The sequence below is a fragment of the Pantherophis guttatus genome, chromosome 2 (assembly GCF_059756535.1).
Source record: "Pantherophis guttatus breed Tessera chromosome 2, ASM5975653v1, whole genome shotgun sequence".
NCBI classification, from domain to species: domain Eukaryota; kingdom Metazoa; phylum Chordata; class Lepidosauria; order Squamata; family Colubridae; genus Pantherophis; species Pantherophis guttatus.
The window spans coordinates 81,073,520-81,099,341 of NC_142064.1; positions in this window are offsets into that span (position 1 = coordinate 81,073,520).

Here is a 25,822-nt window from a genome sequence, read left to right on the forward strand (position 1 = left end):
ATGCCTGGTCCATTGAATAAAACCCCCATTTGTCTCAAAAATTCCCAGGAGTCATATTTTACTGTAAACTGTGCACCCAGGAAGCAAGTATTGATTTCAGAATATGTGATATATAGCAATCAACTGTAAAAAGAATCCAGGGTTTTAGGTTATAACACAAATGCACATTTCTTGTTCAGCTGAATCAAGATGTAGGTGATCTTCACGTGTGAAAGGGTTACTGGAACAAGTAGTTATGAACACACTGAGAAACAGGCAAGTAAAATAAATGTAAGGAACCTGATCCAAGGCATATTTGGAAAACAGAAGTGATCAATGAAAAGAACTATCACAGGTCAAAACCAGAATTGAATTTCTTTACCTGCAGAAAGGCATGTCTCCAAATGTACATTATTTTTTCAATTAAATTATGTCACATGTCATAGTTGTCCCTTCAACTAATAAAAATGGAATGAATACTTGTGGGGATAGTCCATAGTCTATTATAATGACATAACATTGAAGGGAAAAAATGATAGTCTCAAATTGGGCAAATTACTTATTTAATCTATTACTGTAATATATTTAACTTGGAGGTCTTCTAATCCAACCACAGCCTCTGTTTGAAGAAAAATATACCAATTCATGTGGCAGCCTATTCCACTGGCTAATAGTTCAGTCAGGAAGCTCCTTTTGAAATCTAACCTGAAATTTTAACCTGTTCTTGCCTTTTGGGTTAGCAATGAATAAGATCCCACTTTTCGTCTATGTGACAACGAGTCAGATATTTGAAGAGTGCTCATCCTGTTGACTGAATGTGATCAATATAAGTAGCTTTCCAGTAATCCACATTTTTGTACAACTATTTTTGAAATAAAATGTTAAACCTCCCAAAAATAGTTGTATCACCTTGTTCATATCACACTCTTTGAGTTGGGAATAACAGAGTTGGTATGGACCTTGGGGGGGGGGTGTCTAACTTAATGCTTAGGCAAGAAATCATATACCATTTCAGACATATTGCTGTCCAATTTCTTCTTAAAAACCTCCACAACTTCTAAAGGCCAGCTGTTCCATTGGTTAATTGTTCTAACTGTCAGGAAATTTTTCCTTAGTTCTAGGTTGGTTCTCTCCTTGATTAGTTTTCATTCTTTGCTTCTTGTCCTGCCTTCAGGTGCTTTGGAGAATAGGTTGACTCCCTCTTCTTTGTGGCAGCCCCTTAAATACTGGAACACTGCTATCATGTCATCCCTAGTCCTTCTTTTCATTAAATTAGACATACAATTCCTGCAACCGTTCTTTGTATGTTTTAGCCTCCAGTTCCTTAATCATCTTTGTGGCTCTTCTCTGTATTCAATCCATAGATGAATGAATGTACACAGAGAAAAGGGGAGATAATGCTTTCTCTTTGCTTTGGATTCTTCCTCTGCTCAGAAATGCAGCTCAGGCACACAAATTGGCATTCCTTAGCATGTGTTGACTTCACCCAGCACATGTTCACAAAGCTGGCATTTGTCCGTTGAGCATTCCTAGTGAAATTGCAGAGAGGCCGTGCCTTCCTAAGCCATTGCAGCTGGTGTTAAAAGAGTTAGTGCAAAATAACTAAACATATGCCGTTACTCAGAGAATAAAGACAAACTTCTTGATTCTTGAGAGGAGAGATGGAACATCACAAGCTGTGCCATCTATTTTGCTTGACATAAGAATTAATTTTTTAAAAAAATCAAATCAAAGTTCCCTTCCCTCTGCAGCTTGGCCATCGAAATGTCGTTTGAAGCTGATTGGCATTGGATGAAGATCAGTGGTGGGATTCAAATTTTTCTACTACTGATTCTGTGGGCATGGCTTGGTGGGTGTGGCATGGCTTGGTGGGTGTGGCAGGGGAAGGATATTGGGTTTTGTTTGTTTGTTTGTTTGTTTTTATTTATATGCCACCCTTCTCCGGAGACTCAGGGCGGCTTACAGTGCGTTAAGCAATAGCCTTCATACTTTTGTATATTTTTATACAAAGTCAGTTTATTGCCCCCACAAACTGGGTCCTCATTTAACCTACCTTAGAAAGGATGGAAGGCTGAGTCAACCTTGAGCCTGGCAAGATTCAAACTTACTTTAATTGCAGACAGCTGGTATTAAATTACAGTGCTTTTGTCTGCAGAGCTATCCAGGCTCTTGCTTGGAGATTGTAAAATCTCCATTCCCACCCCACTCCAGGGGAAGGTTACTGCAAAATCCACATTTCCTCCCAATCATCTGGGACTCGGGAGGCAGAGAATAGATGGGGGTGGGGCCAGTCAGAGGTAGTATTTACTGGTTCTCCGAACTAGTCAAAATTTCCGCTACCGGTTCTCCAGAACTGGTCAGAACCTGCTGAACCTGTGATGAAGATTTCTCACCATAAATACATTATCACCATCATCAACCTAAAAGCACAACATCACATCAAGCAGCCAGTTTCCATCTCAGTTAAGGGACAACATGACTTCCTTAAGAAACCATTGTTAAAATAAACCATGGCATCAGCACAACGTGTGTTATGATCCAACCTCTCCATAAATAAGGCTAGAAACTTTGCAATCCCGTGGCGTTTCAATCTTGAATTCATGGGCGGTCATTTGATTAAAAGATTAACAGAGTTGGAAGGGATCTTGCAGATCTTCTAGTCCAAGCCCCACACCCAAGCAGGAGACCCTACACCATTTCTGACAAATGGCAGTCCAGTCTCTTCTTGAAAGTTTCCAGTGATTTCTTCAGTATCCAACTCTTAGATGTGTCAACACAAATGCTAGTGCAGGGGTGTCGTGGCATTATTATTATTATTATTATTATTATTATTATTATTATTATTGGTTAATCTTTAGTGAGATTCACAGCCTTTGAGGCTGGTTAATAGCTCAGCAGCTAGAGTCCTAACCAAGGACCTAGGAACTGTTAAGGTATCATCGGAGGATGTAAGCTGTTCCGAGTAAGGTGGTTTTTTGTAGAGTCAAAATGTTCAAGTCTGGCAAATTTAGAATTTCTAAATAGCGGGGTAGCCCTTTGGGTATTGCTCCAAGGGCTCCAATTACAATTGGGACAACACACGATTTCTTTTTCCACTCAGTCGCTCAACTTCAATTTGCAAATCCCGGTACTTTGTGATTTTTTCTTGCTGCTTATCTTCAATCCGTGCATCACCAGGTATTGCAATGTCAATGAACCATACATTTTTCTTTTCAACTATTGTTATGTCAGGTGTGTTGTGGATCAAGTGCCTGTCAGTCTGAATCCTAAAGTCCCACAAGATCTTGAGTTTTTTCATTCTCTAAAACTTTCTCAACCTGATGTTCCCAGTGGTTTTTGCTGTACTCAAATCCAAACTTCTGGCACAATTTCCAGTGAATGATCTTAGCAACACGGTCATGGCGTTGTAGGTAGTCAGTTTGTGAAATTTTGCTGCACCCACTGATCAGGTGGTTGACTATCTCATCTTTCTCATTGCAGAGGCGGCATTTGCTGTTGGTAGTAACATGTTGAATTTTTGCCTTCATGCAGTTTGTGGCTAGGGCTTGTTCTTGAGCTGCCAAAATAAAGCTTTCTGTTTCTTTTTTCAGTACTCCTGATCTTAACCAGTTCCAAGTTAGTTTCTGGTCAGCTTTGCCTTCAATACTTTTCAAGTATTGGCCATGCAGAGCTTTGTGTTTCCAATTTTCAGCTCGCTGCTCAATTACTTCTTTCTTATATTCTGCTCTTGTTTTAGTTGTCTTTAAAAGGCCTCCTTTATTTACTTCCTTAATCATTGGTTCTTCACTTTTCTGGATGTAATCATTCAAGCTGCATTTTTCTTCTTCCACAATCTGCTTTACTTGTAGGAGTCCTCGACCACCCTCTGCTCTTGGTAAATATAATCGGTCAACATCACTTTTAGGGTGCAAGGCATGATTCATTGTCATAAGCTTCCTTGTTTTTCTGTCCAAATTGTCTAACTCCATCTGGGTCCAGTCAATTATTCCTGCAGAGTATCTAATCACAGGTATAGCCCAGGTATTTATGGCTTTTATGATGTTTCCTCCACTCAATTTGGACATTAATATCTTACGAATTCGCCGAATGTACTTGGCTGAAGTTAATTCCTTGACTTTATTATGCATTAAGTCAGAGGCTTCTAAAATCCCCAAGTACTTGTAGCCTTCTTCTGATTTTATTGCCTTTATCATTTCTTCATTCTCTAGTTCTATTCCATCCTCTTCTATGATTTTGCCTGCTTTGGTTGCATCTTGTGTACACAGAAGAAACTCATTCAAGTATTAATGGTGCCCAATCCAGACCGGCATTTCTAACAACCTTATTAAATTTAAAATCCCATATTTTACATTTGTGCAAATTCAAAAGAATGAGAGTAGGAAAGCTTACCATTCTTCATTAAAGAAGTTACTCAAACTTCTTTAATGAAGTTGTTGTTGTTGTTGTTGTTGTTGTTGTTGTTATTATTATTATTATTATTATTATTATTATTATTATTATTATTAAATTTTTATACCGCCCTTCTCCCGAAGGTGTACAGCCAAGATAAAAACCAACAATATAAAAGTTAAAAACAATTTAAAATTATTAAATAGTTTGGCCAATAATCTAAAATAAAATAACCCATTAAAATCATATTTTAGGCCAGCCCTGCTTGATGGAATAATAGTGTTTTAAGGGCACGGCGAAAGGTACGAAGGTCGGGAATCCGACGAATCTCCGGGGACAGCTCATTCCAGAGGGCAGGTGCCCCCACAGAGAAGGCTCTCCCCCTGGGGGTCGCCAATCGACACTGTCTAACTGACGGCACCCTGAGGAGACCCTCTCTGTGGGAGCATACTAGTCAATGGGAGGCTATTGGAGGCAGAAGGCGGTCTCGTAAGTACCCCTCGTAAGTCGTTGTCATGACTTTTTCCCCCTTCGCTAAGGTGGGGATGGGCATGACCAGTGTGTGACGCATCCGGCCCGCTGCCTGTGAGTTTGACATCCCTATGCTAGTGGTTCTTTAGTCTTCCCCATAATAAGTATTCTGACAGCCCTGAAAAGGCTCCAAAATGGCTTCAGGGTTAAAGAGTTGGATTTGTTACTTGGAACCCATATATATTCTACTTGGAAACTACTTCTGTTCTCTGAAAACTGAAAATTGTTTTTTAAAAAAATCTGATAATTATTGAAAACATGCTAAGGAATGCCAGTTTCTAAAATGGACTTCTTTGATACTCTATTACTTTTCCTCTTGAAAGTGACTGATTTTATTCTGCCTCTCTTCATAGCATATTCATGTTGTACTATTATGGAGAAGGATATATGCAATTATGTGGAATTAATTTGACGTAATAGAGAAAAACTAACTAGTCTTTTGTTTTAAAAAGAGAAAACTAAGGCTACCAAACCTAAGCTGGAAAAAATGGAAAGTATAAAATGTTAGGCATAGAGCAGTTTGTTGCATCAGATTCTAAAGTGGCTTGAATAACATTAGGTGTGTCCATACCATGCCCCTTATGTTTTAATGTCCCCTGTACAGATTTATTTTTAAGAGAGCCTCTCCAATAATCGATGGTTGCAGTCCTATGCGGTTCATACAATCAACAGGTAAACTAACTGAAATGAATTTTAAAAAATGAAAGAGAAATTTGGCTAAGCATTTGCTTCCTGCTTCCTTTGTATTGTTTTTCCCATGCTAATAAGTTGCAGCAAAGATTGATAACACAATGGTAGACTTATTGCTTGTGACGTCCTTGGAGCTGTGATGCTGTTCACCCCATAGGATTACTCAGAGCAAGAAGGCTGCTAATGGCAGTAACAGATAAGAAAACTTGCCCAGCTTCTGTTAACTGCAGGAAAAAAGGTGGTAATAATAGGTGATGTTATTACGTAAATCACAATCGAAACGTGATACTGATATATAGAAAAAACAATTTTCTGTTTGCTGTATTCATGAGGAATGGAAAAGGAAAAGAGAAAAGGAAGGTAAGAGAGAGAGACGGAGAGAGACAGAGAGACAAAGAGAGGGAGAGAGAGAGAGACACACACACAGAGAGAGACAGAGACACAGACACAGACACAGACAGGGAGAGAGAGAGAGAGACAGAGACAGAGAGACAGAGACACACAGAGAGAGGGACACACACACACACACAGAGAGACAGACAGAGGGAGAGAGGGAGAGAGAGACAGACAGACAGAGAGAGAGACAGAGAGACAGAGACAGAGAGACAGAAAGAGACACACACACACACACACACACACACACAGACAGAGAGAGACAGAGAGAGAGAGACAGAGAGAGAGAGAGACAGAAAGAGAGACACAGAGAGAGAGACATATACACAGACAGACAGAGAGACACACACAGAGAGACAGACACAGAGAGAGGGAGACAGAGACACACACAGAGAGAGAGACACACACAGAGAGAGAGAGAGACAGAGAGAGACAGAGAGACAGAGAGAGAGACAGAGAGAGGGAGAGACAGAGACAGAGACAGAGGGAGAGAGGGGGGGGGAGGTTTGAGGTTCATTTTTTAGGGGGTCATGGTTCCAGGTCATGGTTGTGCCAAAGGTGCTTTTCCAACTGGACTTTCTTAGTTTTTTTTTTCCTTGATAACATTTTGCTTCTCATCCAAGAAGCTTCTTCAGTTCTGACTGAAGAAGTCAGAAGTGAAGAAGCTTCTAGGATGAGAAGTGAAACATCTTCAAGAAAAAAAACCCCAGTTGCCTTTTGGAAAAACACCTTTGGGACATGCAAAAAGTTATACATATTGTCAGATATAGATGAAGGTTCCTATGGACTTCAGTGCAAAACTGTACATGGATATTATGAGACCTGGACAGCAAACAAAGCATATTTAACCCAATTTTAATGTGCGGCTTTAACTGTTTCTTTGAGATCTTTTATTGTTCTTTATATTACAGTTTTGGGAACACTCCCCATATCAACTTCCCATCTTTTTTTAAAATTCCTTTTTGTTTAAATATCATGATTCTCCTCTCAACACACTCACTCATTCACTCACTCACACACACACACACGCACACAGTCCTACATTTCTTCTTTAGAATCACAGAAGGCAGTCGCTTGCAAACTTTTTAATAAGGCTATTACATGCAGATAACGATTATATCTTGTGGCGGTACAATAGATTTTTGCTTTTCTGTAAAAAAAAAAAAATCAGAATATTTTCTGATATTTCTCTGTCACCAGACAGAAACTCTGAATAGCAATGTGACAAGTCTATTCAGGAGGTGACAATATGAATACTCTTAATTGCACTCCCTTGTGTGCCACAAACTGTCACTTCATTTTTTGTATGTGCTTGTTTTGGGGAAAAAAGGAGAAAGAAAATACTACTTAAGAGTTTCAAAAAGTGGTGTGGAACCACTGAAATTATATGTGTGCTTATGTGCATATATATATAAATATAAGCAAGAAAAGCAAATGCTGAGATTTTCTTTAGTTTTTCCACCCTCCATTACAGCTCAGCTGTGGACTGAAACACCATTATTGATCAAAATGTAAGTTGGGCTGGTTAACACTGATATTCTGTATGTAAGGCAGGGATGTCAAACGCGATTTTATTGAGAGCCGCAACAGGGAGGGGGCTGGGGGGGCATGGCCAGCTTGATGTCACTTGTGTCGGGGCACCTGTGGCAGCCCAAGAGCTCTGCCAGCGAAAATGGACTCCCGAGCTCTGTTTTCAGCTGCAATGGCTTCCTGCAACCCGTTGCCAGCAAAAATGGAGCTTGGGAGGGCTGCATGCAGAGGTACCACGGGCTGGTCCTTCTCTGTTTCCAGGGCGGCCCTGTGAGCCAGATCTAAGCACCCTGCGAGCATTGAGTTTGACACCCCTGACAGAGATGGGATTCAAATCCTGGTGCTACCAGTTCACTATCGGTAGTGTGCAGGCACAGCGCTTCTGCACATGGCAGAAGCTTCTGCGCATGCGCAGAGCATTTTTGATGACATCTGCCGCTACCGGTTTGCCTGAACCAGGGCAAACTGGTAGAATCCCACACCTTACCCCTGATGTAAGGGGATGGGTAACATCATGTGCATTATGACATCATTGCAAACATGGTGTAAATGATCTCAATTATATTAGCCATGTCATGCCGCAAATTATATAATTCTTGTCATTTTCAAAATGATGTGATGATGCATGTGTCATCATTGTGTTTGATACTGGATCAGCAACATCAAGGGGTGAATGCTGAGTACAGAGGTGGCAGAATGATGGGATTAGCATCATGCCATTGCAATACAAGCCTCTCCCCCCCCCCTTTGTACATCTGTTGTGACATTATGCACATATAAAAAGTTTGAGTCACAAAAGTGTAATGCGGCTTTTATCATTTGGATGAATGCCAAAAGATCCTGCAGATGTCCACGCATTGACCTTCAACTACCTTTTTTCATCGTATTTGACCATGATGCTTGAAAACTGATAGCAAAATTAGTATAGTAGTGAAGATGTTGAAATAGAAGCAAGGAGTTCTAGGTTCACTTTCAACCACAAAGCTTACTGGTTGACTTCCACTTTGTGCTCCTGGCTGAAAGGCAGTTTGTAAATCTAGTTTAAAAACCCCTTTTGAGTTCATTTCTTTTTATAGTGCTGTCAACTTGCATAGAAGCTTTCTTTCAGTCATTGGGACTTTGATCCGAGGGAATTATATCTAGAAAGGCAGTCTTACTCAGTGGTGGGATTCAAATGAGCCTTGATAGTACAGGGGTTTAGTGCACCCTGTTATTAACACAGCTGCCTGCAATTTCTGCTGGTTCGAATCTCTCCAAGGCTCAAGGTTGACTCAGCCTTCCATCCTTTCTAAGGTAGGTGAAATGAGGACCCAGTTTGTGGGGGCAATAAGCTGATTTTGTATAAAACATACAAAAGAATGAAGGCTATTGCTTAACGCATTGTAAGCTGCCCTGAGTCTCCGGAGAAGGGCGGCATATAAATCAAATTTAAAAAAATAATAATAATAATTTAGCAATCGGTTCTCTGTCCTAGTGACCGGCTGCGTGGGCGTGGCCATGGTCAGGGGGGCGTGACAGGTAGCAATCGGCCTCCAGGAATCCCCTGGGAGCAAAAGCGGGCTGCGGCAGGGGGGGCGCCATCCCCCCACACCCTGTTTTGGGCCTAGTGGGCCTCCCTGCACTTACCTGGGAGCCAAAATGGGGCGCGTGAGGACTCCTGGAAGGGGCAGGGTGGGGAGGGGAGGGACCAGCAGCAATTTAACTACCGGTTCTCCCAAACTGGCCTGAACCGACTGAATCCCACTATTGGTCTTATTAAACATTTTCAAAAAGGAGGCAAAAACTAAGCTGAGAGCATATGTGACGGATCCATTGAATTCAGTAGATCAGAGGTACCCAATCCCCAGTCCATGACCCAGTGTTGGGCCGTAGCTCGTTCAGAACCAGGCTGTGTAAGTGATGGGTGAGCGTGCGTATGCGCATGTGTGCATCAAGCTGCATTTGTGAAAGCCATGCATGGGCATGAAACGATTCCCTCTTCCCCCTCCCCCCCTCTGCCGCCTACCGCCGCCTCTGCCAGTCCGCTAAGCTGGAAAGGTTGAAAACTGTGGCAATAGATGTCAAGCTATAAAACCTCTCCAGAAAGAAAGATGGAATGTGATAAAAGAAAGCAAGCAGAAATACTCAGTTCTTCACTCCCTTCCATCTTGCTAGCATATGAGCCTGGCCTGAGTTTTGGATCTCCCTGTTCTGACTGATAGAATTGATCTGTTTGTTCATCTCTTTATCTAGCCATGCACTGGAAGGCTTGGAATCAATATAGTTTACTTATTTATTTAGAACATTTATTTCCAGCGTTTCATTAAAAGAAGAAGCCCAAAGTGGGTTTCACAAAGAAGATAAAACAATGAAACCATGCAAAATTGCCACTTGTTAATAGTGTAATGCCCAACATAAACAAGCATTCAATGAAAATGATGTTTAAAACTTTTTTTTTTAACATGAACCCCTATATTCAGTTTGAAGAGAGAGAGAGAAAAAAGAAGAGATGCAGAAATTCAATCCAGGAGGCTGCTTTTACCATAGGTGCCCATGGCATTACAAAGTCATCTCAATCATTTGGTATGACCAATAAGTGGGGCCTGCTATTGGAGCCCAGGTATCCTATATAGCTGTGATGGCGAACCTATGGCACGCGTGCCAGAGGTGGCATGCAGCATCCTCTCTGTCGGCACGTGAATGGTCGCTCCAGTTCAGCTCTGCTACGCATGCACGTGTGGCTCCCGCCGGCCAGTTGGTCTTTGGTTCTCAGCTGTGCATGTGCAAGGGGTGGGGCACGGGGAGTGGGCCCGTGTGTGCATGCGTGGGGGTGGGGTACATGTGAGGGGTCACGTGCACATGTGCAGGGGGCGGGGCACATGCGCAGGGGTTGCACGTGCATTGCATTTTGAGGGTTCGGTTGTGCACAAGTGCGCACACCGTTTGGACACACGGTCTGGAAAAGGTTAGCCATCCCTGCTATATAGGATACCACTGGTAGATACATTGCTATTAATATTGAATCTGCCTATGTGAGGATCCAATTCTACGAGTAATACTTATATAGAAAAATATCTGTGGTGGAATGTAGACTGGATTCCTGGGAGGGAGGGACTGCTGTTCAGAGGACAAAGAGGCAATGGAGGTTAGAAAGTTTGGTTGGTAGGAAGAGGGCTAAAACGGCTCCTCGCTAGCTCGTCCAGAGTATATCTACAGTTATTCAGATAGTTGCTTGATTCTGGCAAGATTCCATCTGTAGGCGAAGAGCAATAAAGGAAAATACTCAGAAGTAACTCCGCATGTCATTCTTGGTTTTTGGGGGCTTCACATCAATCTTGCCAGATTAAGCAAACTATCTGCATAGCTAGAGATATACTCTGGGACTGGCAGAGAGAAGTTGTATTAGCCCTCTTCCTTCTGATGAAACTTTCCAAGCTCCACTGCCTCTTTGTCGTCTGGAAAACAGGCCCTCCCTCCTGGGAATCCAGACTACATTCCACCACAATATCACTCCTTTCTATTGCTTTCTTTTTATTTCTAAAAAATCAAATACTGTAAATAGTTGCAGCATGGCCAAACTTCAAGGCTGGGCAAAATTACTCTGGTTGATGATTAAAACAATTAAAAACTTAAATAATGGTTTCTATTGCAAATATACAATCTTGCATATGAAAAAAAAATCACTTACTTTTGAACCTATACAGATCTCGCAAACTTTCACGATAACTTGAGAAAATTGGGTTGGAGTGTCTTCCCTACCCATTTGTGGTCCATCATTTGGGACGACAAGAAATCTTTCTTGCATCACTTAAGTTTTCTTTGGATAAATGTGTCTCCCTCCCCTTCCTATTTGTAAAAGTCTTACAAATCAGTGTCTGTGGGTTGCACATCAATATGTTTGAAACTGCTGAGATGGCTGGCCTAGGTAGCATAAGCACACATGATGCATCATTAATGTTGCTTGCAAGGTAGCACCAATCATGATAATTTTGATGCTGAACCCAGGCAATTCCAAGAATACATTCTAAGACCAGTTTAAAATGGGTGTCGGACTTGGCACTACCTCCTTCAGTTTGAAGAGCTGTCACTCTGACTAGGAAAGCTGAGAAGGAGACATAAAAATTGGCACAAATAATAGAATGAGTATTGCAGATCTGATTTTTTTTTTTATAAAAAAGAAGAGTAGATGTATTTTCATGATTATAAGCAGATCTATTAATTTGGTTTCCGTCCAAGTCAAAACAAGCTGTTTTCCAAGTTACGTAATCACACAGCCTTGCTTTGAATGTTCACCTTATCCATAGCTGATACAACTTACCATATGCAGTCTTTCCTGGTACCTGACAAAAAAACACACATATAATGGATGAGGACAATTTTCTACTCTATAGTGGAAATACTGGGCAAGCTACAATAGGATTTTCTCTCCTAATATCTAGTTGCCAATCAGAAATTAGTAACTCCTATTAAAAACCAATCATATACAGCTGTTTTTGGTTATGGAAAAGGGATGTACTGATGGAAAAGTTCTTACAACCAGTGAGCTTTCTGCTAAACTCTAACTATCAAGCCCATATTCTGAAAAGCGAGAGGAAGGTCTTTCTTAGCAGCAGGAGATATTCTGGCTCCATTAAAGTAGGCATGAAATTGATTTCTTTATAGTGAGTTTTTATAGAAGCCTGTTACTGATGTCTCTGACCATCAAACAGATCATATAAGAACTGTCACAATCACATTTTCTCTGAGTAGAATGGAGAACTTTTGGGTGAGGTAATGGCAGACTGAGTTGTCTCCAAAAGAGCAGAAACAACACTGCAGTAGAGACCAATGGTTAGGCAATAAGCCTGTGCTAATGGCGCCACCTCAGACAAGGTGAGGTCAAGAGATTGCCAACTTGTGCTTCGGGCAGTTGCTCCTTGTGAGGAGAATGCAGGAATGTGGTTAATTTATGAGTTTGAGTACCAGGAGCCACAGTAAAGTCAACAATGTCACAGCCTCAAAATATAATACAAAGTTATATGACTATGAATGTTATAATACAAATATTTCAAAATAATCTCTATGGAAAGAAGGGGAAACCAAAATTGAATGATTAATGAGGATTATATTATAAAGATACTTATTAGATTGGTAATCTGAAAAATTAGATAATTAGTAGTAATGAATATGGTGAGGAGGCAAAAAAGATTTGTACCCGACTGACACACTGTTTGCAATTGTATGGATGATGGATTTATTTTTTTATGTTTTGTTTTAAAAAATAAAACATTTCTTTCAAAAAAAAACCTAATGTCACAGCCGCAATGAAGCTTGTAAAGATACTGGGTTCACTAAAACCCTAATTTCTTAAAACAGCTCTGGATTATAATTCTTTTATAGCTAAAAGACATTTTTGGAGCAGCAAGGAAAAAAAACCCTCACCCAGTGAATGATAATTCCAGCTTAAAGAATTAAAGAAAAGAGTAAAATAACAATATAAAGAATTTAAGATCAACAGCAATAATCTTGACAAGAATTTAACTTAAGAAAGTTTATAACGGACTAGGGAACCAGATTAATTAGAAACAATACATTAAATTTTAAGTGTTTGGATTTTAAAATGTTTATATTTTTGTTAAAATATTTTTGAAATAATTAAAGAAATAAAACATTTTTCCCCAGTTGTCATCCTTAACAGGTAGACCAGGCAGGAAACACAACAGCTAATTCTACTTTGTTGTAAAGCTACATTAACAGAATCTTGCAAGTCTAAAAATACAATTCTCCCACGGTTGCCGTTACAGCCTGAGAATTTAGGAAGATTCCCTTTGGAGCTTCTTGCTCCACCCATTATGGAGCTGTAGATTATGTCTCTCTTATCTGATCATTCCCAAGGCAGCATCTCTTTGTCCTGTCCCCTACATCATTCCTACATGCCATTACATAGAAAAATAGAAGAGATCACTTAGATTTGAACCTAATTTTTATCTGGTGAGGCTGTAGATGGACACCCACACCCACGCCCACACAGAGAGGTCTATTAAAGCATGTTCCCTCTCAACATAAATTTGCCACAGATTTATGTACTCAGAATAACTTTTTTTCTTTAATGCTTAGAACTGAAATGAGTCTTTAGAGGAGTGTTTTATGTTCCATGTTTAACAGACTTAAACTGTGCCCATGGCATCTCTCAAACCTCCAAAAGTGGTTCGTGGTCCCCCAAAAGATAGCCTACTCCTGTTAGAAAACAAAACTGAAGTTTCTAAGGAAATCTTCAATAATGTACTTGGCCGTGGTAAATGGCACAATCGGTCCAATAACAGGGCTTTTGAAAAATATTATTTCACAGAAGGGAAGATATTAAATGCCAATTCATATTTTAAAGTACGCAAAGGGGTATCTAGCACATCTATCTTTACTATTCAGCATTAAACCAGCGTGTGCTGCTATGCAATGTTAAAATGTAATTAAGGTAAGGAATTAGTTGAAGTAATTTATCTATTGCAGATGTCCTCCAGTTCTGGTGCTAGGTTTATAACTCTCAAAATTAGGTCAGAATCATAGTAAGAAAAGCTCTTATCCATTTAAGTTTCTAACAAAATGCAAGCAACTGTTTCCAACAAGCAATATTTTAAAACCTCTTTTAGTACTGATTTATGGTGAGGAGGTAATGCAGAATAAATGTTGCTCCATCTATAAAAAGATGTGGATGATTTCTGCCCCTCAGTTTGAAAAGTTGTTGATCAAACAAAAACAATTAGAATATTTGCTTGTTACTAAGCCTCTCAGTGAAGATCTAGTTATTTCTATTGGGTTCCAGGATAAAAAACTCAGGAGTAGAGATGAGTTGATTTCTTGTTGTTCCCTCAAAGACACATAATAATTATTATTGTTAGAAAGTACCAGTGATCCACCTTAATATGGAAAGAAGCCTGTAGATTCTGAAGCAGCCAGGAAAATTCAGTAAATTGTTTCTGAATTATTGTTATTATTTATTTTTGTAAGGTGAAACATCCAGGACCCTCCAGAAGTTATTAATTGTTATTACTCTGCAGTCCATGCCAACATGATCTCTGTGTCGTCCAGCTCTATTAATGACACCTCTCAGCATCTTTCACATTGGCCATGCTTGCTTGGGTTGAAGAGAGATAATAGTTGAGTAATATTTGGAGGTTCTCAGATGACTTAGGTAAGAAAACCCAAACCGAAAGGCAGCAAGCCAGATTCTAAACATCCTCATAAACAGCACAGCCATCATCCTCGTGAGGTCAGGGTGAGATATGGAGATTCTTTTGCAAGATATAGCAAAAAGCCTAAAAAGAGAAGCAACCCCAAAAAGGAAGTATTGCTGGAGGACAGAGAAGAAGTACCAAATGGATAGAGTAAAAAAACACAAAAAACAATTGGTTCAGCTGTACATGCATATCTGAAGGGACAAGGGACCCAAAAAGGTGCAAAATAAACCCATAAAAGGAAAGGGCCTTCTGTCCCAAAGAAGTGGCAGCAGTGGTGCATATAATTATAAAAGGAGATGGGGACAGAAAAGGACCAAGAAATTCAGGATGAGGACCTGAATTCTTCAAACCTCCAAGACTCTTATCTGGCCAAGAGCAACTGCAGCACTCAGCCTCCTGCACCCCCTGGGAGCAAAAACGGGCCATGGAGGGGATGTGCTGCCCCCTGCGCCCCATTTTGGGCCCAGTAGGCCTCCTTAGAGTGAAAATGGGCTGTGGGGGGCCACACTGCACCCCCCCGGGGCTCCATTTTATTTTATTTTTTTAAATTTGATTTATATGCCACCCTTCTCTGGAGACTCAGGGCGCTATTACAATGCGTTAAGCAATAGCCTTCATACTTTTGTATATTTATACAAAGTCAGCTTATTGCCCCCACAAACTGGGTCCTCATTTAACCTACCTTAGAAAGGATGGAAGGCTGAGTCAACCTTGAGCCTGGTGAGATTCGAATTTACAGTAATTGCAGACAGCTGGTGTTAATCACAATGTTATCAGTCTGCTGAGCCACCAGGCCCTTTTTTTGGGCCTAGGAGGCCTCCATGAAGCCTCCTGGGTGCAAAAACAGGCCATGGGGGGGGGGGCACCGCAACCCCATGCCCCATTTTGGGCCTAGTAGGCCTTCCTGCACTTAACTGGGAACCAAAATGGGGCACGTGGGGACTCCTGGAAGGGACGGGGTGAGGAGGGGTAGGGCCAGTGAGCAATTTAACTACTTTTCCCAAACTGGCTGAATCCCACCACTGGCTTCACAGTGCTTTACAGCCCTCTCTAAGCATTTTGCAGAGTCAGCATATTGTCCCCAATAATCTGGATCTTCATTTTACCGACCTTGGAAGGATGGAAGTGAGAGTCAACCTTGAGCCGGTGAGAATCGGTCAGCAGAATTAGCCTGCAATCTATGAGTGTCTTTCAGGAATATAACTTTGTTTCACTTTAACAAAGAAATTCGTAATTATTAAGGAAAAAAACCTCCTCTTTGTATTCATTAGGAACCTTAGCATCAGAGAAGCATTTTGCATAGAAACCTAGGTGTGTCTGGAATCTGAGAACGTATGTTTTACAGTAAATAAATCTGCCTTACACAGGACTAAGTGCTGTTCCTCTTTTTCCTGCTCTTTGCTCTTTGGCTAGGCAAAATTCAAAGAATGAGAAATCCTTAGAATGAGAAGATATCTCTACAGTCAGTAAATGATGTACGTATGAATGGGATGGAGAAATATCCATAACCGGGAGCCCTGGTGATGCAGTGGTTAGAATGCAGTATTGCAGGCTAACTCTGCCGACTGCCAGCAGTTCGATTCTCACCAGCTCAAGGTTGACTCAGCCTTCCATCCATCCGAGTTCAGTAAAATGAGGACCAGATGGTTGGGGGCAACATGCTGACTGTGTAAATCTCTTAGAGAGGGCTGTAAAGCGCCATGGAGCGGTATGTAAGTCTAAGTGCTATTGCTATTCCAGACAACTGAATTATTCCTCATGTAGCAGTTCTGACAATATGCTATAACACTTACCTCCACCTTACTATGAAGAAATTAGGGACATAGAAAATACAGCACGGAGAGGAGGCAGGGATGGGATATATTTCCTCTTTTTTACCTAATATTTTCTGGTGGGGAACATCATGGAATCTCATGTTGAGGGAAAAAAATTCAGGAGAGTAGGGGAAAAAACTAACTTTTGTTCACAACTACTTTAATAATAATTGAACTCCTGTTTGTAAGTATTACAATATGTTTTATCACTAGCAAGCTAACGACCATCATCTGAAAACTAAAAATATTCAGAGGCTTTAGAGGATAGTTCTGTCCTTTTCTCCCCCTCCCCTCCTTTTTTTTTCATAAATTCAAAGCATCTTCAATCTCCCCGAAGGAGAAGATTGTTGTTGTTGTTATTGTTATTGTTGTTATGGAAGCTTATTGCTCATTTTAAATAAGTAAAGCTGGATGCTAGGAAATGGGAGCGGAATCTTTATGTCTGATCTCAGCTCCCCGTATTAGAGCGTTTGTTTAAAATCTTATAAATATTTAATATAATCAATGGGAGCTTCAAAAGGAAAGTGATTGTGCGCCCAGGAAGGCCGTCTGTCCATCCTATTAGCCTACCTAGTGCAATAACCCTTAAATGTCAAAAAGCTCCTTGCTTTTCTATTTTTCCAATACTGGAACCTGCAGTTACCACCACAGCAAAGGCCAATCTTGCCCAAAAGGGAAAAAAAACGGAAATGACTTTCTACCTTTTATAGTGGTTAAAAATAACTGGGGTAATAAATAATAAAAGTTAAGATCAGTTATCTGATGTAGGCAAGCTCAGTCTCTCCCTCTATCTTTTATAAATCGCTTTCTATGTTTGGATAAATAACGGCTTTAATTTATTAGGGCTTAGAGTAAACAAAATAGTTCCATGATCTCTGAATTAATCCTTTTGGATTAATGGAAGTAAAGCTAGAATTCATTATCCTCCCGATTAACAAATAGAAATGACTAAATGTCATAGAACTGTCAGTCTGTTGTGCAATGGTGAATTTTATCACCAGCTTCTTTGTTTTAAACTCGAGTCCATATACAGTAGTGGCCAAAATTGTGGAAACCTTCTGGGAAAAATGTATTTTCTAAAACCACTTTTTTTTTTTTTTGGAGTTTTAAGATATTCCACTACTGGATTGGACTGGGAATAGCCCAGATCTTAACCCAATTGAAAATCTATGGAGCAACTAAAGAAACTTGATAGTCAGAAACGCCCCAGCAATAAAACCCAGTTAACAGAAGCAATCGTTCAATCTTGGTTTCACATTATAACAGCTGCAGAACTAAAAGACTTGGTTCACTCCATGGGAAGACGTTGTAAGGCCATAATTCATGCTAAAAGTTACCCAACCAAGTATTAACTGACATGGTGATAATTTTTGTATATCTCGTTTTTTCTACGTGTTTCACTTTTCTTCTTTATACTGTAACTGCTATTCTAATAGCAAATCCTTCATGAAAGTTATCGCATTACATCCTTGATTAAATTATCTTTCATTGATATATAATTTTATGGTACTACTCCAAAAAAAGAGTGATGTTATTAGCTAGTTTTAGAAAATTAGTTTTAGAAAATTTAACGCATTGTAAGCTGCCCTGAGTCTCCGGAGAAGGGCGGCATATAAATCAAATTAAAAAAAAAAAAAATACACTTTTCCCAAAAGGTTTCCACAGTTTTGGCCACTACTATATTTAAGACAGAACCAGTGTTGTAGAGTCATTTTAGTATATAATTATAGGACTGTTTAAAATTATCAACTCAGTTTCCCCTGGAGACCCATGACATAAGATGACTATTTGGGGAGAGAACTTGATTTGTCATTGCTTGAAGGGTAGATAAAATAGAAATGTCAGAATGAATATGAGGAACCAAGTTAAAATCCTATGATTCCTAGAACAGAATCATAAAATTGGTCAGTTTTCTTCTTATAAAATCAGAGACAGGCTGTGACTTGGGAGAGAGGGCGTGTGAGATCCATCTCTCCATGCATTTTCAAGTTATTTGCTAAGTGAGACAGTCGTTAACTGAGTTTTGCCCCATGTTACAGCCTTCCTTGCCACAGTTGTTAAAAGAACCACTGCAGTTGTTAAGTTAGTTAACGCAGTCATGAAACGAATCCGACTTCTCCATTGACTTTGCTTGTCAGACAGTCACAAAAGGGGATCACGTCACAGTTGTTAAGTGAACCATTTGATTTTTAAGTAAATCTGGCTTCCCTCAATGACTTTGGTTGTTGGAAGCCAACCAGGATTGTCACAAAAGGTGATCACATGACCCTGGGACACTGCAATTGTCATAAATATGAGCCAGTTGCCAAGTCTCTGAATTTTGATCACATGATCATGGGGATGCCGCAACAGTTGTAAGTGTCAAAAATGTTCGTCAGTCACTTTTTCAGGGTCGTTGTAACTTTGGTCGTTAAACAAAAGATTGCATGTCAAGGTTTGCCTGTTCAGGTAGTCCTCGATTTACAACCACAATTGAGCCCAAAATTTTCTGTTGTTAAGTGAGAGATTTGTTAAGCTAGTTTTGCCCCATTTTATGACCATTCTTGGCACGATTGTTAAGTGGATCACTGAAGTTGATAAGTTAGTAACCTGGTTTTTAAGTGAAACCGGCTTCCCCATTGACTTTTCTTGTCAGAAGGTCGCAGAAGGGGTTCACATGACCTTGGGACACAACAATGTCTTAAGTTTGAACCAGTTGCCAAACATCTGAATTCTGATCACATGATCACGGGAGATGCTACAAAGGTCGTAAGTGCGAAAAATGGTCGTAAGTCACTTTTTTCAGGGCCTTTGTAACTTTGAATGGTCACTAAATGAAATGTTGTAAGTTGAGGACCACCTGTACTTGATTCTGGTTTAAAAAAAGACTGTATGGATAGAGAACAGTAAACATTTTCTCATTCTATTTTCTGCAGGCAGCCAGCAAAGGTTTTAAGTCTCCCGAATACAGTGATGTTGGTATGCTCCAATTTTCAGAATAACGGACTATTGCTTTGTATGCTGTTGATAGGGAAATTTGGGCAGGGTGATCAGCTGGTTTGCTCTGAAACAGACTAGAGAAGATTTCTAAAGATGGAGAGCCATCAACATGTATATTCACACAAAGTTAAATCCTGTTATATTCACTGAGTTTAATAAAGTATGTGTGCATGGAAGTCCAAGCATAATCACATGCAGTTTTCGATTGCTTCACTTCTTTCAATGTGGCAGTAAGAATGTGGAGTGTTTTGTGATTAGGAAAATATTAGAATGTGCAGAAATGAATAGATTAACACTTGCAATTAAGGAGAAAAAACAAACTGAATACAACACGACATGGGAATTATTTTATCAATGGTTAGAAAAAAAACAGAAGTTAGAAATATGGAAATAAAAGAAGAAGATTAATGAAATATAGAAAATATGTTAAGAGAGAGAGAGAGAGAGACATATACTATGATTATTATGTTTAATATTACTATTATATTCTTATTAGAAGACATGTTAAAAGGGAGAAGTGAATACGTATATTTATTATGTTCAATATTAGTATTTTAAAATCAGAGAATTAATATTAATGTAATGAATACTGTTGTAAACTTTGATTATTACTGCACAAAGATATTTGTACCCAGATGACAATAAGCATTTGAAAGTCTCAGTTCATAGGATAATTTCAGGGTATTTCTGCCACTTTCTGAAACAATGAAGTCTGAGGTTTAATGAAGACTTTTTTACTTCTTCTAATGCAGTGATATCCATAATCTTGTTCCAGGTATTCTGCAGCCAGCAGTAACTCAGCCAGATAAGTACAGACAGTCTACTAAGAAGGATATTGTAAATAGTTTTCAAAGCATCCAAGAGCAACGGAATACAATTTATTAAAATGAGATTCGTCATAGCACCACTTCTAAATGCTCAGCGTTGGAAAGGTCTTATGAAAGAAGAATGGTTAATAAAGATGACAGAACTGGCAATGATGGCTAAGTTAATGGCCCTCATGGGGGGAAAAAACTCTTTCAAGAAATTCATTTATAATTGGAAACACTTTGTGGACTTTCTGCAGGAGATGGAGAAAAATCAAATTTTGACCTATAGATTTGATGATTGTTAAAATTTAAAAAGGAAAAAGAAGATTTTTTAAAAAAATCCTGTTTCTTTTACTGGGGAGAATAGTCAAAAATAACTGTTCTTTACATTTTTGGAAAAAAAAGGAAGAAGACATTCTTTATATACTGTATAAATACCATGTCACATTTCTATCCCTATTCTTTTTTTCATACTTCATCTTTTCTCTTGATTGTTGATTCATGTTTTATACGTGAATGCTTTGCAAAATGTGATAAAATTACATTAATTACAGTAATTACAATAAAGTTAGGCTTATACACACACACACACACACACACACACACACACACACACAGAGAGAGAGAGAGAGAGAGAGAGAGAGAGAGAGAGAGAGAGAGAGATGTAGGGAGGGAGGAGGATATATATATATATATATATATATATATATATATATATATATATAGTCATTCATATATATATATGTATGTATGTATATATATGAATGACTGTGCAGCCAGTCATTAGTTTGGACAAAGGACTCAAGGAAAGGCTTTTTATCTGATTCACCTCAAGCAGTCAGTGGGTAGAACATCCACCCTAATCAGGACAACAGAACTGAAGTGTGACACATATACAGGTAGCCCTCGACTTACAATGGTTCATTTAGTGACCAGTCAAAGTGACGTCACTGAAAAAAGTGACTTATGACTGTTTTTCATACTTGCGTTCACTGGTCACATGATCAAAATTTAGATGCTTGGCAACCAATTCATATTTATGATGGTTGCAGTGCCCCGAAGTCATATGATCACCTTTTGCAAACTTCTGACAAGCAAAATCAATGGAGAAGCCAGATTCACTTAAAAAAAAATGTGTTACTAACTTAACAACTGTAGTGATTCACTTAACAACAGTGGCAAGAAAGATCGTAAAATGGTGCAAAATTTACTTAACAACTGTCTCACTTAGCAACAGAAATTTTGGGCTCAATTGTGGGTATAAGTCAAGGACTATCTGTATACATCCCTGGTCCTGCAAGAATTACCTTTGTTTTGGTAGGATGCGCCATGGTCTAAAAAGAAAACAAATTTTTCCCCAAGTATCTTTTTTAAATCCCAGGGCTTTGTTTTTGCTCCTAATAGCCTGATCTTCAAGAGGGGGAAACTGAAAACCCAAACTTCTCCCACCAAGTTCTATTCAGAGGCAGGTAGCCTTGGAGATCCATTCAGGATTTATCCTAGCTTTTTCATTTTTTTTTCTGGCTTGGATCAAAAGGAGCAGATAGCAGACAAGCTAAATAGCTTACATGGCTATAAAGATGACAAATGGGTTACAATCTAAATTGAGTCTAGCTTAAATTGAAATGAAACCATTTTACTCTTTTGCCTCCCCCCAGATCAAGGATTGAACTTGATATAATACAACAGCAGCCCATGCAAGAAAATATTTATGCAATCTTCAGCTTTCTGAAGCCTTAAAGTAACAACATTCAAATTGCCCGGGACTATTACTGAATACACATATATGAAACATGTCCTTGCTCAAAGTGAGAAATTAAAGTTTAATTAAATCAATTCAATCCCATTATAAACAAGAAATATTATTATCTGCTTTTCAAGACTCTGAACTAAAACCCACAAACCCCGAAGTATTTTTGGATAATAAGATTTTATAGATAGGTACAAAATATAAACAATGTATAACCTATTAGCAATTGTTTTACCTGATGGGTGAACTGCATTTAAGTGTAAAGCAAAAATACAAATTTAATTAAACCATACTCTTTACAATTATAGGCTGGAAGTGAAAATGATACAAAACCATTTTAAGAGTATCAGTTGTTTGATTTTAGCATACTGTAGCATAATGCTAAAGCCTAGTCATCAACCATAGGTTTTGTGTCTGCATTTTTGTGAATCTATCTGATCCTGGCTTGTTTATTAAAGTCTGGTTAAGTAAATAATGTTCTTGAGCAATGGAAAATCCTATTTCAATTCTCTTTTCATGGCCTAATACCTAAGCAAAGGATGACAAGTGATTAAAACTATAGAACATAGAATAATACAGTTGAGAGGGATCTTGGAGATCTTCTAGTCCAAACCCTACTCAAGTAATAAAACCTATACCACTTTGTAAAAATGGTTGTCCAGTCTCTTTTTCAAAGCCTCCAGTGATGGAGCACCCATAATTTCTGAATCAGTCATTCCACTGATGGATTGTTTTCACTGTTGGGAATTTTCTCCTTAGTTCTAGGTTGCTTCTGTCCCTGGTTAGTTTCCATCCGTTGTTTCTCGTCTTGCCTTTTGGTGCTTTGGAAAATAGTTTGACCTCCTCTTTGTAGGAGCCCCTCAAATATTGGAACACTGCTATCAGTCTCCTTGTAGACCTTCTTTTCATTAGATTAGACCAGTGGTAGGTTGCCCCCGGTTCTATAGAACTGGTAGTAAAACCAGCGGGAGGCTCCACCCACCGACCCCAACATAATCAAAACGCTTCTGCGCTTGCGCAGAAGAGAGCGTGGCCCCACTGCAAACTGGTAGTAAAGGTAAGTAGATCCCATCCCTGGACTAGACATACCCAATTCCTGTAACTGTTCTTTATATATTTTAGCTTCCAGCCCACTTGTTGCTCTTCTCTGCATTCTTTCCAGACTCTCAGCAATTTTTTAATATTGTGGTGACCACCAATTAGGATATACATGGTTAAGTATTGATATTGATGATACGGATATTGATTTAAGTAGAGATAGAGATAGATAGAGTTAGAGATAGATGGTTAAGGCATCAGAAATTGGGAGGCCATGAGTTCTAGTTCCACCTTGGACATGAAGCCAACTGGGTGACTTTAGGCTAGTCACTCTCTCTCAGCCAAAGGAAGTAGGCAGGAAGCAGCCAATTCTGAAAAGCCTTCACAAGAAAGCTGCAGGAACTAGCTTAGGTAGCTAGCAGGAGCCCCCCCCCACAAAAAAGCTGTCTTGAACACACACACAGACAGACAGACAGACATAGGCCCACACACCTGAATTAAATAGTTTTGTGACAGGTTCATTTCCTAGTATTTATTAGTTCAGTGGTAATTCAGTAGTTGCAATATTTCTGTTTTAGTAGAAATGGATCTCCATTTATTTTAATTAATAAAAGAAAGTTCTGATCAAGTTAAACTTGTATGCACTACATTGTGACACAGTTTGGATCAGGCTTCTTAGATGAGAAAGTAGCTTAATTACTGAATTTTTGTGAGATTCAATTTTGAATGTGAAAACTATTATTTCTTATTTTGGGGATTGTTTGCCTGTTAATAGAGCCTTGTTTGCCTGTTAATAGAGCCCTGGTAGTACAGTGGACTAAAACACTGTTATTAACACCAGCTGCTTGCAATTACCGCAAGTTCAAATCTCACCAGGCTCAAGGTTGACTCAGCCTTTCATCCTTTCAAAGGTAGGTAAAATGAGGACCCAGATTGTGGGGGCAATAAGCTGACTTTGTATAAATATACAAAAGTATGAAGGCTATTGCTTAACGCATTGTAAGCCACCCTGAGTCTCCGGAGAAGAGCGGCATATAAATTAAAGCAAAAAAAAAAAAAAGATAATAGGCTTCCACTATTTTTGTAACAGGTTGCTCCCCCTTGTAAGGACTTACACAGTGTGTGATCTTGGACAATCAGCAATCACATTACAACCAAAATATTTCTGGTCAGAAATGAAACTGTTACTCCAACTGTATGTGTGGGGAAGGGAGGGGAATTACTGTGAACTATTATTCCTACTTATTTAGAAATATAATCTATAGGAAGTCCTTGAGTTACAACCATTCATTTCGTGACTGCTCAGAGTTACAATAGCATTGAAAAAATTGACTTCTGACTGGTTTTCACCTTTACGACAATCGTAGCCTCCCCATGATCACGTGATCAAAATTTGGGCACTTGGCAACTGGCATGTACATATGACAGTTGCACTGTCCTGGGGTCATCTGATCACTATTTGAAATCTTCGTCGCTGGCTTCTGACAAACAGAGTCAACGGAGGAAGCCAGATTCGCTTAACGATGGCATGATTCACTTAACAACTGCAGTGATTTGCTTAACAACTGGCCAAAATGTCATAAAATGGAGGGCAACTCACTTAACAACAGTCTTGTTTAACAACAGAAATTTTGGGTTCGATTGTGGTCGTATATCCATGTTCCATGCAAATTACTCCAAGAGGTGAATTTAAGCAATTTGGTCCACTTATTCTGAGAAACTGGATAGAATCAAGCTATAAGCCTCAGTTTCTTATCCTTAAATGTTTCACCACTCTCAGTTTTTCTCCAGATGCTTTCTGACCCCAGTTGCAGTTTAGGACAGCTAAATATTATCAGCCAGAGTTAATAAACTATCTGTTTATTATTTATAATGTGGGCCATTTGTTTTTAAGAATCATGACTTCAGGATGTTATCATGCCATATCTCCTTAGTACTGCAGATTATTGGTTTGAATAGTTGGCTTTATATTAAGTTTAAGTAAATGTTTTTTACTTAAAACATTTATAGCTTACCCTAAAGCTATCAAAGCCCAAGTCAGTTTACAGATCAATTAAAAAAAATATATCCTGCTCTCAAGTCTAATTTCAAGCTCATAATTAAAAAACAAACAAACCCCACATGCCACATTTCTAAAATAATAAAATAAAATAAAATCTTAGGGGTAAATGAAAGCAAGAACACGCAGGCATCATTTCTTGATGTTATCCAGTTCTTAATTTTACAGAAAGCAGGTATAATAGAAATATAAAGTCGTGCTGCAGCTTAAGGGTGTTGATCATCTTCAGCTTTGTTATTTCAAACATTAAAAGCCACTTAAATTTTAGCTTTCACTTAAATAAAATTTCTTATTGCATGTTAAATGTTTAACAGATATACCCAGTATGTTTAGTCCGTAGTATCATATGCAACCTACTTTGGATGCTACTGCTAAATGGAATTAAATAAAGAAAACAATATACTATAGCTGTGATGGCGAACCTATGGCACGCGTGCCACAGGTGGCACGCGGAGCCATATCGGTGGGCACGTGAGTGTTGCCCTAGCTCAGCTCCAGCGCCCGCATCTGATTTTCGGAAGTCGGCAAACGGGCCGTTTCCAGCCTCTGGAGGGCCTCCAGGGAGTGGGGAAGGCCCATTTTTGCCCTCCCCAAGCTCCTAGAAAGCCTCTGGAGCCCAGGGAGGGCGAAAAACGGGCCTACCGGACTCACCGTGCCAACGCATGTCA